This window comes from Ostrinia nubilalis, chromosome 15, assembly GCF_963855985.1.
Source record: "Ostrinia nubilalis chromosome 15, ilOstNubi1.1, whole genome shotgun sequence".
NCBI classification, from domain to species: domain Eukaryota; kingdom Metazoa; phylum Arthropoda; class Insecta; order Lepidoptera; family Crambidae; genus Ostrinia; species Ostrinia nubilalis.
The window spans coordinates 6,795,699-6,814,889 of NC_087102.1; the positions used below are offsets into that span (position 1 = coordinate 6,795,699).

Consider the following 19,191-nt stretch of genomic DNA (forward strand, 5'->3'; position numbering starts at 1 on the left):
AAAAAATTACAGACAATTAATTTATTTTGACAGCATTCAGGAAACCACTAAAGTTTGTGTTGATCCTGTTGATTTCAAAACGCTTTTGAAAATAAATAAAATAATAATAATTCAAATTCATAACGAAAACACAAAAACTTATTTAATATTATTTAAACTGAAGTTATAATCGTGCGACAAATGAAACGTTTAAATAAATTTAAAATCTGTTAAGTATTTCATTGATATTGCTTTATACAAGCAGTTCCAACTTAAAACTTATTTTCAAATATATTTTTATACTCGTACTTAAGGCTTGGTATTTCTGCCAAAGTAGGTATTTCGCGCTGTCAAAATCTGCGCGCGCAATACTTCGCCGAAGACAGCGCGCCAAAGAGCTCTCGCGGCTACACAGTATAGAAATACGCAGTTTATAAATACGCAGTTGGTTAGGTTAGGTTGACTTCCTTCCGTTCAAGCGTCACACTCACAGCACTTTCTAATACAAATCATATCCAAGTGATACAAATTAAAACAACTTTCAAAATTTTTGGGAATATATTTTAGAATCGAATAAATATAGAATATAACTGCCAAAGTAAACACGGTTCAAAGAGGCGTGGCGTCACCCGACCTTCCGGAAGTTCCGCGCCGGCTAAAAGAATTTCAAGATTACGTCACCCGACCTATCGGTAGATCCTCGGGAGCTTGAGCGATTGGAAAAACATTTTATGATCAGTTACTCGTAGTAGCGATTATTTAGAGCTTGGATAATAAATTATAGTTGTTGCAATTCACAAAGCTTTGCATGTGGTTAATTACATTAATCAGTACATGCATCAATTTTGTTCAGTCTTTTTGTTTATTAATAAATAAAAATATCATACTAAAATTGCATACATATTTGTTTGTATTGGTCTGGGTGTTTTCTTTCCATAATTTATGTATAACGTATGTACGGGGCTCTGTATCGAAAATCACTATGAGCAATGAGCATCACACACTGTTACCTGGAGTGCATTACCGCAGCAAAATTTTTGTAAATGTTGTGCTTTAGAGAGTCGAGAGTATAGCAGATAATTAGTCCATCGTGAACAGAAATTTGTCCACTAATAGCAAAATTCGTTCAAATTATAGTTTTAAAGTTATTGGCTAGAAGATTATTTTATCTTGCAGCTTAGACCTTTAGCTACAGACCTTAGACAGTATTTTTGAAACATTCTTACGCATGGTGGAGGAAGGGACGCTCTAGAGCAGTGTTTCTTAACCGGTGGTCCGCGGACCACTGGTGGTCCCTGGAGGCATTCCAAGTGGTCCACGATGTGCACTTGCACACCTTGGTCAAAACCACTTTTAACTGATTTTTGCAGTCAAACTGGTTTTGACCGATTATGAGGTGGTCCCTGACAAGACAGAAATTTGGTAAAATGGTCCCTCATGACTTAAAGGTTAAGAACCACTGCTCTAGAGACTCAAAACTACAAGGATACACATGAACTCCAGTTTTAAATCCGTTGATATCTGCTGCATCTGCCATGTTTTTGGCTATAAGATTCTTCTATCTTACGGCTTAGACCTTTAGCTACAGACCTTAGACAGTATTTTTGTGAAAATTCTTACGCATGGTGGAGGAAGGGACGCTCTAGACACTCAAGTCTACAAGGAGTCACATCAACTCCAGTTTTAAATCCGTTGACATCTGCTGCATCTGCCATCTTTTTGGGTAGAAGATTCTTCCATCTTGCAGCTTAGACCTTTAGCTACAGACCTTAGACAGTATTTTTTTGAAAATTCTTACGCATGGAGGTGGAAGGGACGCTCTAGACACTCAAGTCTACAAGGAGTCATATGAACTCCAGTTTTAAATCCGTTGACATCTGCTGCATCTGCCATCTTTTTGGGTAGAAGATTATTCCATCTTGCAGCTTAGACCTTTAGCTACAGACCTTAGACAGTATTTTTGAAACATTCTTACGCATGGTGGAGGAAGGGACGCTCTAGAGACTCAAGTCTACAAGGAGTCATATGAACTCCAGTTTTAAATCCGTTAACATCTGCTGCATCTGCCATCTTTTTGGCTAGAAGATTCTTCTATCTTACAGCTTAGACCCTTAGCTACAGACCTTAGACAGCATTTTTTATTATTTATTTGTGTCAGTGTGCTCTTCTAAAGAGTGTAAGACGATTGTATGTAGTGTTAATTGTGAAAAATATAAAACGTTAAAATAGCGGTATCGTTATAGCCAATGAGCTGCTGTCATAGTGACATTGACGTATTGTCAATGTCACACGAGAATCAAACGTCAGAATAGAGGGACGCGCGGAGATGTCTCCGCGCGCTTTTGTGTTAATTGATGAATTGTAACTAAAATAAGGCAATATAATGTGAAAGATGAGTATCCAGTGTTTTATTTATGAGAATAGATCTACCGGCCTCTAATAGTAGGTACTATTAAAATGTAATTTTAACTCATTGGTTTTGTCTCATATTTGAGGAATGTACTATGTATCATGAGTAGAGTCTTCGTTTAAAACAGTCTTTCCCAAAGTGGGCGATAACGCCCCCTTGTGGGCGCTGCAGGCTTAAAGGGGGGCGGTAAGAGACCCAGAAAAAAATCGGGACGTTGTGTAGAGGCTTGGAAGGCGTCATCTACTAGTAGGACTCTTAGACACCGACTGAGCTCGACTCTTGACTACAAAAATGGGGGGCGCTAAAAAATAATTTATTCTCAAAGTGGGCAGTAGACTAAATAAGTTTGGGAACCGCTGGTTTAAAAGGATGCGAACGATTTAAATTTCAATAGGTAGACAAAATTGATAATTCTTAATTATCAAAAATTTAAGCTTTCTCCAGTAACACTGATATTATTATACTGTGACTCATCAAAGTCATCATTGTCAAAAATATTGACAAATCGCGAACTGTCACGGCCATAAAACTGACACACGTCCGTCCTCCGTAAGCGCCACCGCGCGACTGATTGAGATTGTCCAAGCCGTCATGGACGATTTTTTCCACATTTTTTAACATAGTAACTAAATAAGACGCAATATAAAAATTTCATCCGTTAAAAGCCCTCAAGTTATTTCTGAACTTTAGTTTAGTAAAAGATTTAGAATCTCAAATCGCTTATTTTAAAAATAAAACCATAAATAGAAAACGAATAGAGGTAACTTTGGGAATATATTCTATCGAGTCAACTTCATCAAATCGTGTTTCTATCCGTTAATAGCCCTAAAAAATATCCTCAACTATGCCCAATAAAAATCTTAGCCTTTAATTTTACTGTTTAGTACCTCAAAAATGAAAAATGAAAACCTCATTTTCGCCATTTTCTCTGCTACCCGGCCTTCTGATTGGACAAGTAATATTACTAGCAATTATTTTTAGTTTATTTCGCTAATTATAAAAAATATAATTAACGCTGTATTTTGACATTGCTAGTTATAACAAGTATTGCACTAATGGACAGATGCAAGAGTTGACTCGTAATAAAATCAAAGAATATAATAACATTTATTGAATAGGATGTTTGAAATATTTTTTTAAACGTCTTTTCTTACATGTACTGTGACTAATAGTGACTGTTTCTTGTACTGTTTCTTAGCAATGGCCCATTTATTGTCCTAAAGTAGTGGTAGGGTTAAAGTAATATTGATTCGTGTAAAAGAGCTTTTTAAAGTAACGTGGGCAGGTGGACCGACGATCTGGTGAAGGTCGCTGGAAGAAGCTGGATGCGGGCAGCGCAGGACCGATCGTTGTAAAAATCCTTGGTTCCGAGTAGGGTTGCTAGGTGTCCGGAGTTAGCCGGACATGTTTGGCTTTTTACGGTCTTGTCCAGCCTGTCCGGCTTTTGTTAGGCTTAGTCCGGCTTTTATGTTTTTGGACCTGGCAACCCTAGTCCTTTGTCCAGCAGTGGATGTCATTTGGCATTTGACTGGCTGAATAAGCTTGAGCATCTTTGTAATTCGTTTCAGCCAAATGATGCCCACTGCTGGCCCAATCTCTCTCAAAAATTAAACAATGACCGGTCTTGCGCTGCCCGCATCTAGGTACTTCCCGCGACCTTCACCAGATCGTCGGTCCACCTAGTGGGAGACCTTCTCACACTATGGTCATCACTCGAGAACTTTTTAGCTCAACAGCCATCAGCTCTACGAGCTATGTGAAGCTTGAGCATGTTTAAGACATCACAGATTCTTTTATTTCCCCAATGCTTCAAACGACACAATAATAGCACTAAATTTTGCCAATGCTTTATACTTTTGATTGGTATCAAATTGGATTCAATTTACAATTATTGCTTGGTTCATTACAAACCACAGGTAGTTAATTAAAATGATTATTGAATTAAGATACATATAATTTCGTGTATCACGGGCATAGAGCGTAAACTTACGCAACGCAGGCGTAACATGCACCGTCATACGCTCACATTTCAATTAAGTATTGTTTTCGTAACGGTTTCAGAATTTAAATTACAGTTTTTTTAGTTGCTACGTTAAGCTGTGAGAAAATAGGGCAGCTTGGTCTTTTATTGTACTGTGTGAAGGCGTTTACGACCTTATCAAAATGATTAGGGTAGTAAGTAATGCGTTTTTTCTCGTTAATGAACACAAATGTGAGATGAACTGTCCCTGTTTTACCGATTACGCACAGCATTGGAGTCTTTTAGAAAAATAACATCAATTTTCTTTAGAAAGTTACACATTAGTACTTTTATTTCATTAGAAATGGCGTTTCAGGCTAAACAACACAACACAACAACACAACACTGAGGCTGGGTTGCACCATCTTATTTTAACTTTGACAAACGTCAAAAAGCGACCACGTCTCAGATCCGTATACCATCACTGGCAACACACATTGGTCAAATACTTTCGACTTGAGACACTGCGGTATTTTGGACGTGAGTATATGGCGAAGCTTCCCAAACGCTGCCCATCCGAGTTGGATTCGACGATTGACCTCTTTCTCGAAGTTCATCATTTCAGCCACAGGACGTCCACTGCTGAACATAGGCCCCCCCCAATGCTTTCCATGTTGATCGATTGGTAGCGGCCTGCGTCCAGCGCTTCCCTGCTACCTTTACGATGTCGTCGGTCCACCTTGTAGGTGGACGTCCCACGCTGCGTTTTCCGGTACGCGGCCTCCATTCCAGAACCTTTCTGCCCCATCGGCCGTCAGTTCTGCGTACTATGTGCCCTGCCCATTGCCACTTCAGCTTGCTAATACGTCGGGCTATGTCAGCGACTTTGGTTCGTTTACGGATCTCCTCATTTCTGATTCGATCTCGCAAAGAAACACCAAGCATAGCCCTCTCCATAGCACGCTGTGCAACTTTGAGCTTCTGTATAAGGCCTATAGTGAGAGGCCACGTTTCCGAGCCATAAGTTATCACTGGTAACACACATTGGTTATACACTCTAGTCTTCAGGCATTGAGGTAATTTGGACGAAAAGATGTTGCGTAGTTTCCCGAACGCTGCCCAGCCGAGTTGGATTCGACGATTGACCTCCTTCTCGAAATTGGACCTACCTAGCTGAATCGTTTGTCCGAGGTAGACATACTTGTCGACAATCTCGAGAATTGAGCTCCCAACTGAAACTGGGTAGGGCGTAACATGGACATTCGACATAAGCTTCGTTTTGTCCATGTTCATCCTCAGGCCTACCTGTTGGGAAACTCGATTAAGGTCTTCGAGCATTGTGCCAAGATCTTCCAACGATTCTGCCATGACCACAATATCGTCGGCAAACCGAAGGTGAGTGATGTACTCGCCATTAATGTTTATGCCGAATCCTTTCCATTCCAGGAGTTTGAAAGCGTCTTCCAATGCAGCGGTGAACAGTTTCGGAGATATAACATCTCCCTGCCTAACGCCTCGCTGCAGTGGAATCGCCCTCGTGCTCTGCTCCTCGAAGTTGGACTTACAACAATAACAGAGTAACAATATGTTAATTAATGATGCTAGAAACTAGTAGATCCTTAATACAAAATAACGACTTAAAACAAAATAAAAACGTACCGAAGGATACACTATAAAACGATCGTAAAAAAACTTTTATGGAACAACAACAAGAGGTTATTAATGGGTTTTATAGAGATCGTAACTCCTGGAGAGTATTCTGTGATCAACAAAGCAACAAATGCTAGTAATTCATAAGTTTTATTACTACTGTGTTTTTATGGTGGCCATTATTTAGTACTTTAGTGGACAAACATAAGACTACCTATATTTTCGTTGCAAAATAGCTTATATTGTAGCCACATACAAGTCATGCTATAGTGTTTACCTTGATCTCAAAGCCTGTGCTGCAAAAAATTACCTAAATATGTTTTTATCCATTGTTTAAGTTGATATACATGGCGTGATGGTATATAGCCTATATCTAAAAGCTTCCTCAGTAAATAAATAGCTATCCAACACAAAAATATTTTTTAAATCGGACTAGTTAGTAGGTCAAGTCTGAAATTTTCAAAAAACCCATAAGAAACATTCTTGAGGACGTTTTCGAAAATATGTAGTTGTTGCAATGAGAGTTTTCGCGAATGAAAGATCCGCTAGATGGCGGGACGTGGATGTGGGGTCTGACTGCTGCGTGATTGGTGGATTTTGACATATCTGTCAATGTCATGTCAAAAATAACCAATCATGCAGCATTTGGACCTCGCGTCTACGTATTGCCATCTGGCGGATTTTTCATTCGCGAAAACCCTCATTCAGGAAGGCGAGTGAGCTTTACATGTGTGGTAGCTCGCTACTTTTCGTTTTTCAAAACTTTTGATAGACATCACACTATCGTTATGTGTATGTATATATGTACACGTACACACACAAGTAAAGCGCCTACATGAGTTGCAAGAACTATTATCTCCAACAGATAAGTTCAAGTTTAAAACCATCCAATCAATGTAAAAAAGGAATAAAAATATACTGAAACACATCACTAATTAGCAGTATCGTTGTTCCGTTATGTTTTTACGGTGATAATCTTAACGGCAATTGATAAGGCAATAACGACTGAAGGCCGCGTTTAAACCTGTGGGTATTATTAGATTACCGTCACGGGTGTTACACATGGCTACATGCATAAGTTTCATAGTTAATGCGTTGGTTCTAGAACGAATAGAACAGCCAGTTCGAAACAACGATGATGCGTATGTATGCATGCATTAATTGTGTAGCCCAGCTCGCAAACCCCGTGAATCGAGACACACACATAGATAGATCAATTGTTACGCGGTCATATGCTACAGCTTGGGGATAATGTTACTTTTTATTTAACCCTTAAGCCAATAGACAACCATGAGTCACGATGGAAATAATATGATCTTATAGTGCTAAGTTAAAACATGAATTCACCCCTCATTGGTCCTCCTCCTGTGACTCATCACACTTCATACCTACCTATCCTTCTCATGACAAACTGACGCCTATATTATTCACGCTCATGACGAGTTTTCTTTCAATGTATGAGACTCATAAAAGTGAGTCGAAAAGGCAAATGGATTTTGTGGCAAATTAACAACATCCCCCTGAATATAGACATTACTATTAACTAGCCATTGTTTTTAGCTACAACTTGATGTGACAAGCCCACGTAACTCTAACCATGACACTCCAAATTTCAAAAACTTATCGACTTCACAGGTCTACAATTTCTCAGGGTAGTGGAGCCTTAGCCGATTATGCCTTATCGCAACGATCTAGCTGTTTAATTTTGACTATGGTCGTAACTGCTCGAGTGTTGCGATCTGCAACGCTGCATTTGCCTTCACTACTCATTTAATACCTACTTGCGTTAAACTGTAAATAGACACTAGTATTTAAACCACTGGCAATAAGGTGCATGTCTTACGACTACAGTTACGGGATTATTCCCACCTCTCGTTTCCAGCTTGACCTCCAATAAAAACCCAACTAGTGAAGGTCAAGTTTGTCCCGGGGGAAAGTTAAATTGTCATTGGACCCGCAACGAAATTAATCAGAAGTAAATAGCAGGAGTTCGAAATTAAGGGTCGACCTCCAGTGCAAAACGGACGATTACTGTTAGTTAAGGTCTATGTCTTCATGGTTTTATATGAAACACAATCGGAATTGTAGGCCATATAGTGGTAAGCAATCACCATCGCCCAAATCCTTCATCTTCCAGCTTTTGGGATCATCATCATCAGCTTTATACTGTCATTGGCTTTACAGATGGAAACCTGTCATTGGCTATACTATCAGTCTAAATCTTATACCTAACTAACATTTTCAATGTATCGCTGTTGGTTTCTATAAATAAATAAATAAATAGCAGTCTACTGCTGAACATTATTTTATGTAAGTCAATATGCGCTATTTGACCCCAACGTAAACTTGTCATGTGCAACACATACAAGCGACCTTTTGCAAGTTTTTTGGATCATGAATACTTACAACAATAATATTATTTGAGTCTTTATTATTGTTATCATACTCAAAGATACAAGAAATACAAATCAACGATAAACAATGTACTCGTATCAAGAATAAAGTATAGGTTTTTGGAATACAGGCCTATATCTTGATTTATTGACGTGCCTAATCATACTTAACCGTAATAAACAAGCAATAACTTCATAATTGCCAACAATTATTGGTTAGTTAAGCCAAAGATGCGCGTAACCAAAGCTTGAATTCTTGTGTTAAATAATACCTACCGATTGTTCATAAGTACCTGTTGCAGCATTGAAGGCCAAATTATTGCAATTAAAACGTGATTATAAACCTAACTGTCTATTGATAATGTGCAGCAAAACATACAGAAGCTATAAAAAATCTTTACTCACAGAAAACTTCGAACAATACATTTTCTATTGTGGCTTGTTTTTCAGCCTTCAAAACTGAACAGATCTAACTAACTTTTAGTCTGAGCTGCATCATCTTACTTTAACTTGAACAAACGTCAGAAATCTGTCACGCCATAATATAAAACTCCATACAAAAAACACCGGTTATTGTCAAAGTTACGGTAAAAGTAAGTTGGTGCAACTCAGCTTAACTTTTAGTATCGATTTGTTTATTCTTAGTATCTATGTGTAGTTTTTCTTGGAATACTTACCATCTACGTATAACAAACTAACTGGACTACAAACCTAAAGTAATGCTCGGTCATTAGTTGAATAACCAAGACTAGTTTCGTTTGGAATTTTTATTTCTGTTTGACTAGTAACTTCAGTTATTGTTTCTGCTCTTGGTTTGATTATCTACCCAGTTAGGTACTTAAAATAATAATTTTACTAGGTCAGGTACACAGACCTACAGGCTAGTTATAGTTACCTATAAGTATTTATGTACTTAATACGTGTAAATTAGCCTTAAGCCCGTAAAAGTGTAGCACTTTGTGACACGCGGAACTTCAACGCATCATAACTTCGTAATCACTTCTTTGATTGTCAAAATTAAGATATAGTCCAATATTTTTTGATAATATAATTGACGGCCTATAAGTTTTTTAGGAAACTAGCCTATTATTTCTACAAGGTGCCTAGATTTAGTCCGTACATTCACTTCTAGTTCTGGGCCAAGGCACCTGTAATCCTGCGGCTTCCCCCTTCCGACTGACGTTTGTGGATTCTGTTTTTTACTTTGTTTTCTGAAAAATGATTTTATTTTGCTTTGACTGTAAAGGTTTCAGGTAGGTTGAGGTATAAGAAGGAAGCTTTTTCTGAAAAGGTTCGACAAGTTAAACCTTTATTATAATACTTCTTTTTAGCACTGGCTTAGAAATACCTATTGGTAGGTTTAATATAAAAAGTTGAAACATGTCTAAAATAATGAAAGAATGGTGGTATTATACCAGTTATGCTTACGTTATAATATTATTATCCTTTTTTATTTTATGGTTAATCTAATCTAAATTAGTGATAATTTAACCATCAATTAAAAAATTATATCCCAATAGTGATTTTCGTTGTAATAAATTGGCGCAAAACTTCACGTTAGTCTTGTTTTTAGACATAAACATAACTCTCTAATAAAAATATGAAATCCACCGTTCATGCATAATTCACGTATCAAAGATAACAATTTGTTCGCACAAACAAGCGCAATTTATCTTAAAGGAACAACTTAGCCCCTATCACTATACCGAACCCAGTTTTACTTTATCTGCGTGCGTAAAAAGGCAACCGCAATCTGTCTTACTACGATATAAATCAGGGGCACCATGGATTTGGAGCACAGTTAATATTTGGCTCAGTATATCAGGATCAGACTGGATTTACCTGTGGTTTACGACTACTCCCTACAACGTTATTCGAAGTTTAGAATGTATCCATCCCTTTCTCGCATAGCGATTTGCTCACATTTAAGCGACAATGACAGAAAAACCTGAAAGTATTATGTGTGATCAATGAATATTAGCCCATAAAATATTCAGCTGGTAAAAAAACTACGCATTACATACTAAGTAGGTATGTTAACATCACAATAAATAATGGTATTGGCGCAATAAGATAATTGTGTTGTGATGGTTTATTGTTCAAGTATGTTTTAATCTATTGCTATCGGGACATAGCATTTTATTAGCTCATACAAGTAATTTACTTTTTTAAGTGCTGTCAAATATAAATGAGTGTTCATTTCTCAGCATTCTCATAAATCAACCTTTTTATTCTAGCTTCTACTTCTGTCTTCACGTTTTTGTATTGTCATTTGTCACTATTTCTACCAATATCGTGTTTTATATCCGTTGCTTACACCGGAATGCGATAAACTTTACTATACTATATCATGAAGCAAAAACTAAATCGGTAGATAATTGCATTATTTATTAACGTTTAATGTACCAGAAACGCTAAATTTCTAGACGAATAAAATTATTTTATTTATTTGTTCACAAAATAAACATCAGTGTACAATATTTCAGTATGAAGATGACCTACTAAACTAGAATATACTGTGTCACTTTCAGTATCAAAGTTGTTTCGTAAATATTTGAACCTTATGCGGTACGTTCTAGGTGCTATTTTGTTTGTATTTTTGGCATATAAAGGGTGTTGAAAGGTCAGGGGTACCAGACCTGCTGAATCACCTGATGATACTATATCACCGTCAGGAATCAATTTTTAACCTAAGTGGGTCTGAGAGGTTTCCGTGGGTACATGTTGTAGGGTTATCTATGTAAATGTTTTTTGTGAGTATCATTTATCACTTTAGGTACAGAGATTAAATAAAAACCAAAAACACATGTGAAAGGTTTGATTTTGCTACTAAAGCAAAGCAATAACAACGACAGGAATAGACAAGGAATTTCTTTGATTTTTCTATGGGACAGGCAAAATAATTTGAATGGTGTCGTCGGTGTCGAATCAAAACTTAACAGATTTTTTAGACGAATACCTAACGTAAAACCGTTGAAAACCATCATAAATTAATAATAGTTACATGAAATTTGGATAACAAAATATGAAAAAATTCAAAACAAACGACGTAGAAACAAATAGTAAGTACCCATCGCAGCATACGTTTTATATTAAAAAAATGCACTGACACAGTATTAATGATTAACAGATGAATTTCACTGAGCGGAATCGTATGAGGATATCATTAAGTCATACAGCGACCTATAAATAAAATCCTCTCTAACTGTTAATTTCTCGCGAACGGACGTGCCGACCTTATTGCACTCTTACTTATACTATTGTCAAGACTACCCTCACAAATGCACTGACTAAGTATACCTATGCCCTTCAATCATATTCACACTCTATAGCCCAAAACATAGGGTTGATTTCAGATTGAGCACTTGTTGCTTAACCCCACAGTGCACGCACACAGGTCAATTTGCTCCCGACCAAAATTAATTAGCGTGCAACATTTCATTAGGGACAATATGCGCTCGGCAACAAAAAATATGCTTCAACTACCCTTTGAAACGGTTGTGAAACTGAAATGAAACCGGTTGAATTTTCTAGTTCTTTTAATGAAGTTTACATTTTTGAAACGTTATCCACGTTATGTTTTAGTGTAGATTTTAGGGAATTATTCCCGTGTTTTAATTTCGCTTCTAGAATATCTCGTGTAGAATATATTTGGAAGACTGATGAAGATTCTATTTATAACATCTGAATTCTCAGTACATTGTGTGTTCCTTTTCTTTCTGTTCTTTACTTTGGTGTGCAATAAAGTGTATTTATTATTATTTCTTTATTCATTTTTCTTTCTTATTTTTAATTTTTTCTTTTTACAATGTAATTATTATTATTTCTTTATTCAATTTTCTTTCTTATTTTTAATTTTTTCTTTTTACAATGTAATTATCAAAAAATAAAAATACATTATAAAAACAAAAATCTTAAAAATAGTTAACCCGCTGGCAGCGGAGCAGGGCCCAAGCTACCGGTGGTCAGGGTCACAGGCTGAGGAACCTCCGGACAATGCGTGCCGTGCTGAGGATCACCGCCTTTTGAATCTGACCCTTGAGCCAACCATCTAGCGAGAGCTTCTTTAGATGTTGGTCGAAGCTCTTCGCTATTAGTCCGTTTGCCGAGACAACTATCGGGACAATGATCGTCGAGTCATTATTATTATTATTATTACATTTGCGAAATCTTCAAACTCACGTATACTACTTTGTCGTGTGGTTCTCTTCCCGTGGATCTCGTGAAAGGTGACTAAGGGACAAATTCGAACCGTCTGACCAGCTTAGGGAATCTAGATCAAATCCTCCCTTTTCCTGTAGTAAATTAGAAAGCGTGCACATGCAGTGGAGGTCATTTAGACCTGATGATCACGATATTATGATGACTAAGACTGAGGTTTAACTAAAGTAGAGAAACACGGGTCTCAACGCGACATTTTTATATGAGTTATATGTACCCGCGGGCCGCGGCTTGACGTTTCGGCTTGCTATGCTGCAGCCGTGGTCACAAGCAGACTACGTGTTTCTCTACTTTAGTTGTAATGGAACGCGAAAGTTTAAAATCTTTTACTTTAGACTGAGGTTTATTTTGACTATTAATTAATGATCATAGCGGCATATTGTGAAGACATTATTCAAATTCAAACACAAAGTGGTGGCTGACGATTAGTTACAATCATTAATACTGCTTTCAGACTATCAATTCTCGGGTATGGTTCGGATGTATTGCGTAACTAGCTTTTGCCCGCGGCTTCACCTGCGTGAAATTTAGTTTGTCACAGATACATAAATTATAGTCTATATGTTATTCTGGGTGATAAACAATAATACTGTAAAGTTTCATCAAAATCCGTTCAGTAGTTTTTGCGTGAAAGAGTAACAAACATCCAGACACCCAAACATCCAAACTTTCACATTTATAATATTATTAGTAGGATTGTCAACAGATACTAATTAATAACTATATTCTGAGAACAAGAATCACTCTCTAATCACTCAATTAACCATAATATCTGGTGTGGACTAAAGAATTTTGCAATTACACGTACAAGATTAATGATATGCGAGTTTACTGATTAGCCTAGATTCTAGATTGTAGACTCATTATTTCCGCTGGAATCATCGTGACTATAGTTTCGATTTCGTTCGTCCCGTGCGCGTAACGAGACGAAGAAAAACATGAAACATTATCTTCATTAAACATTTATGCAACGAATCCGTAATGTGATATGGATATGATGCTGTTTGCATACCGTTTTTGTTGCAATAGGATGAAATAATTAATGGAAGTATCGCAAAGATCAATCCTATACTTGACAATGTTTTTTTTGAAAATAACACCATTTTCATTCCATTGTAGTGTGGGACTACACTATGCTACTGTAGAATGCCTTTCTGCTCAATAGACCAAAGAAGATAAAGAATGAAAAAATGGGAAAATCGAGTTTTTAAAGCGCTGTGATAAGATGAGTTTAGTGAGAGTGCTAATGAAAATAAATTATACTTCTACTCGTAATAATCATAGCTGATTTTTACTGTCTTTGAGAAATTAGCTTACAATGGAAATCACCCAAACACTAATCATCACTAAGCACAAATTATGCGGTCTCTCAATTTATCTTTCAATACTAAATTCCGCCAATTTTTAGTTTCACCTTGACTTCTGTGCCTCTACCATGAGTTTACCTACCGAGCATCTCGCTATCGAGGGCGTAAAAAAATGTATGGCAAATTGTACAGCGCCTCTAGCGGTTAGTAGCAGAACCACAGCAAAACTAAAAACACTACCATGAGTTCATCTCAAATCGTTAGGTAAAAAACCTATCTAAATGAATACGATAGCGACTAAAGTTTTTATTAAATTTCATACAAATAACTTACCATGAGTTGCAATTTTCAAAGATGTCATCGAAAAATACCTTAGCTGTCACAGTAACGTAACTCACTGGCTTATGACGTGTGAAAAGCAAAATAAAATTGTGGTTTTAGGTCATTTTAGGTGTTTTCTTTATTAAATTATGTCGGAAAGAAGTTTATTATGATGGAACATGTTATCAGCATGTAGGCAGACCTCCCACTAGGTGGACCGACGATCTGGTGAAGGTCGCGGGAAGAACCTGGATGCGGGCACATTGTGGAGATCCTTGGGGGAGGGAGAGGATGCTGCGTTTCCCAGAGATATGCGAGGGAATTGTGTCGTGCGAAGATGTCTAGCTGTGCTGTGTAAATGTGTGCGGGTTTCCACCAAAGCTGTGCGAGGAAAATGTATCGGATGTGTAGCAGAGATTTGAAAATGCTCATTAGTGTTGTACAGCCTGAGCTTTTTCTACCAGAGATGTGCTGACCGAGGCGAGGTAAATGAAGCGATTCTATTGGTTCTTTACAAACACATCCTTCGCTACGCATCCTCGCACATCTCTGGTGGAAACGCAGCCTTACGAGATCATGATAGAAAGCTAATCCGACAATGAATATGTATTTTAATAAGTTGAAATTTACTTTTGTTTTTAATCAGTCTGTGTAATAAGTATTAGGTTTTGTGAAATAAATAGTCAATAAAAATTAATCATTTTATTTTCAACTAGCTTTTGCCCGCGGCTTCGTCCGCGTGACATTTAGTTTATCACAGATCGTCATAATTATAGCCTATATGTTAATCTGGGTTATAAACAATAATACTGTAAAGTTTCATCAAAATCCGTTCAGTAGTTTTTGCGTGAAAGAGTAACAAACATCCAGACATCCAAACTTTCGCATTTTTAATATTAAGTAGGATATTAGTAGGATATGTATTTACTTAATTATTATTACTGACGAGATTGCTACCATGTATTTTTAGTGACCATGAAAGATTAAAACAATATAATGTATTTAATGAATTATAATATCTTAAGTTTTACAATAATAAGGTAGGTATATCCATCCAGTTACCCTAGGTCTTTATCATGGATTTGATTTACAAGTAGTTATTTACAAGCACTCTGCTCTAAATCCTTTGGCTTCAGGGAAGAACCTGGACCGCCACCAGTCCAGTGTTCCCTTGGCAGCTCTGTGTATGCGAGTTGCCTTCTTCTTGCTGTTTAAAGTCACTCCACACCTTAACAAATAAACATTACAAATAATAATGACGAAATAAGATAAAAGCAATCAAAATGAATAAAGTAGTAGGTATTTATACACACTTTTCTCAATTTCTCAGTAGTTTTCGTGTCGCCGGTGGCATCAGCATTTCACGTTCGCGTGTCCGTTAGTTCCACCCACCGTTGACTATTGTTGGCTCTTTCTTGGGGCCCTTCAGTGGGCATACTCAAATCGCCACATCTATAGAAAAACAACTTTATTGTATCTAGAAAATATAAATCTAGCACTCATATTACTGAATTTTAGCTAGGCACGTGGAAGTTATGCTGGAAAGGTTGTATTTCTCCAAAAAAACCAGCTCAAAATTATTCGTTTAATTTCGAAATTCCTCCACTACATAGTATGTTTATTTTTACTTAACTTACCTTTCCATAAATTCTACAATCGGTTTAAACGGATAGGCGCAGGTTCTCATTTTCCTATCGTGGTTAAAATCCAATTTTTTGTGGAAAATTATTCATCAATTATCCTTCAACAAAACATGTTTTGTTATCTGTTGTCATGACAACAGCTGCGTCAAAGTCGCAATGACAAGAAATAAAGAATACAAATTTAAAATCATCATGTTAATTCAGCTTTAAGCACTGTTCTAGGACACTTAAATTTTGCAGTGTTATTTTTGACATTTTTGTTATTTCCTACTCTATCTTTTCTATATAGTTAGAAAGGAGCGGCATTCGTTCTTTCATTCATCCATTCATAGAGTGTGAAGTTGGATACATTAACATGTTCACCAACATGACATCACAAAACCATCGAATTATCGCTGGCGAGGAAAGTATACGGTAATTGAACTCATGGTAAGATTTTAATGCAAACTTCATCGATCCACGTTTAAACTCTATCGACTGTAGTATACGAATACAAGTTTTCGATGGCAACTCATGGTAGAGGCACTGATACCTTTCTTCGTCGGTGACGAAATTAGATGGCGACCTTTAGGAGATTCGATAGCCATTCTTCACATAGATGACGACAATCAATCAGAAGGAAAGGCGGCAGCCCTCGGTCGACATATTGGCGATTAGCGCAAGCGTCCATCACGGTGACCTTTGCACAAATGATCATCAGAAAGGCACAATTTAGGGTCTTTTTTCGTCGCTTTTGAACTTTTAACTTTTACTTCTTACTACTAAATCTTTTTGAAATTTTCTAACGTTGAGAGTCTCATCTCAAACTATAATCGAATTACCTAAGATGGGATTCCACGACCTTTCGCTTGTCGGTAGAATGCTCTCTGGGTTGATTTTTTTCAGTCGTTTAAAATTTAATAGCCATTACAATAGACGCCATCAATCAGATGGCAAGCCGATAGCCATCGGTCGCATTGTTAGCGATTAGCACACGTCTGATCCAGGTGACCTTTACCCTACGAGGAAAATGATCCCTTCTATTTACAGTACACTGTTTCATCTTATCTAGTTTTGTAACATAATTAGGGTTAGCAAACTAAAACTGCCCCACACTGACCATTATTTATCTATAGTTCTTACACGGATTTAAATTACGATAGAGTCAAGATAGAACTTAGTGGTGAGCATAGTTTAAAAGATTTCTTCCAGCAGATTGATTTCTTAAAATATTTTACCGAGTTTTTTTATTCACAATGTTTTTTGTTCTTTATTTGTGCTTAAGCCCTTCTTATGCCATAGTGTTATGTGGTTTTAAATTAAAATGTGATTAAGTCATCAAACAAACCACTTTTCTTTGAAGCGTTGATATTTTTTTCCAACTAGTCCGAAGATTTGACACCATTATAAAACGTGCCTCGTATCGTATGACCCGTAGAGTCGTGGGTTAGAGTTAGACGACCCGCTCTATTTTAGGCACGTCAATATTAGGCTACTTGTAGCGCACGTGTAGTTTCAAAATTCACGTGACTGGGCACTAAAGGCCTCGTAATTAATAATAATAAATCGTTTTAACTGTTACGCTAACCAGTTCCAAATTAGCAGGGATTGTATTTATCTAAGCGTAGATATAGGCATTTAGTTAGATCATAGGTAGAATGTTAGCATGACAACTTCTCAATGATTTTCAACAGCCAATTTTTCCCCTTTTCAATTTAACTATTATGTAATTTTGTTATGTAAAATAAATCACTCGTTCTTAACTCTTTCTTAATAGCTCTGTATGAGACTGTATGATAAATGCAAATTAATATATTTACCTACTACAAATTTATTATTAACTAGCTACTCTACATCCATGACTCTAGAAATGCTTTGTGTAAACTACAGCTGCTATAGCCGGAACATAAACTTTAAAGTCGACAATGTATAATTTCCCAAATTATTTACCAGTAAAAGCATAAAATGCTTACCGAATAAGTTGTAAAACGGCTACCTTAATTTCGAATACAAACAACGACTATTTACGAATTCAGTACATTACAGTAATTCGAGAATTCGACAATTTGTAAATCTGTTTATTTACTGGATCTGGCCGGTTTATCAGCGAAAAGGTCGAATATGTAAACAAAATCCAGTTCATCAGATTTTTAAATCAACATTAATTCAATTTCGTAAACGAGTTCTAACGAGACAGTACCTCTAGCATGAAAAACTTTCGACTTCGAATCGCCATCAAAAGATTTAGTATGAAAATAATTATAAACAGGCCCCCGTGAACGTGACGTAAGTGAACTTAGTATGAGAAATGGTAGCACGATACTAATTTTGACAATCGAGACCATCATGTTATCATTGAATTCGAAGGCTGGGTATGGAATTTTGTCGAAACGCAAACGCTTCGAAGACGAAAGTATTTCGTGCTAGAGGTACAGTACTCCGGAGAATTATTCAGAAATATTCTGAATCATATTAAGTAAAGCGCAAATTCAAGATTTTGGGGTACCGCTTGTTGGTAATTGGAAATATCATCAACGTATAATCAAACTCCTCGAAGTTATTTAAATTCAAGAATACACTTAGCGAGTTTAAGGTTTAAGGTTAAGATGGTGTAAACTCAGCCTTAAACTACAATACACATCTAAGGAAAGGTTAAATTTTTTCTAGTTAATTTTGGGGTCCCACTGAAAATACCTACATATTGGTAATAGCAACGTTAGAATAGACACCTATAACTAGTCTGACATTAATGCTAACTTCGTCACTCTACTATTTCCACGTAACTTGGAGACTTAGCGAAGAGAATCTCGAATCGAAATCCAATGTCAAGTTTTCTACGCACAGAATTGTTCAGTTTTAAGTCAAACCAATATCTTTATAAAAGACCCAATTTCATTAAGGCACGCGCGCTCTTGGCCAGTTTTTGAATAAACCTCACGTACCGTATTTAATATCGGAGGTAAAAATTCCCGCCCGCCCATGATCATCCCGGGCGGGGGACGTTTGATACTCATATGTTATTATGAAAAGTGTCATGTCATCGTGGGCGACTTATGGGAACGATTTTGATGTGGGACGAATGTAACTGATGGCAGATGCGAAATTAGATTGTAATTTAAAAGTTAAGGCATTTATTTGAAGGTTCATAACTGTCATCAAGTGAACAGGTATTGAAAATATGATTTTGGAACTTGTTGAAACGGATCCCTTATTTATTAAAATCTGTCATGTAGGTCTATTTAACTGACTGCTATTATTAGACATTGTTTTGATTTAAGTAACTACCCATGATTCTTTTACATTATTTAGAGCTTAAATAATAATTTAA

The 19,191-nt window shown here is 36.7% G+C and overlaps 1 protein-coding gene and 2 long non-coding RNA genes across 3 annotated transcripts in view; 1 reads left to right on the forward strand and 2 right to left on the reverse strand.

Annotated features, from left to right (window-relative positions):
* LOC135078851 (uncharacterized) overlaps nt 1–1,870 on the reverse strand; it is a 47,924-nt gene extending 46,054 nt beyond the window's left edge. The window contains exon 1 of the long non-coding RNA XR_010258684.1: nt 1,818–1,870. This is a non-coding gene — a long non-coding RNA (uncharacterized LOC135078851). The remainder of the gene's footprint in view (nt 1–1,817) is intronic.
* LOC135078843 (rap1 GTPase-activating protein 1) overlaps nt 1–19,191 on the forward strand; it is a 394,789-nt gene that overhangs the window by 36,387 nt on the left and 339,211 nt on the right. The window lies entirely within an intron of this gene.
* On the reverse strand, nt 15,310–15,997 carry LOC135078464 (uncharacterized). The gene is made up of 3 exons (XR_010258620.1): nt 15,879–15,997; nt 15,555–15,693; nt 15,310–15,469 (listed from the first exon to the last, which is right to left on the reverse strand). It is a non-coding gene; the product is annotated as an uncharacterized LOC135078464 (long non-coding RNA).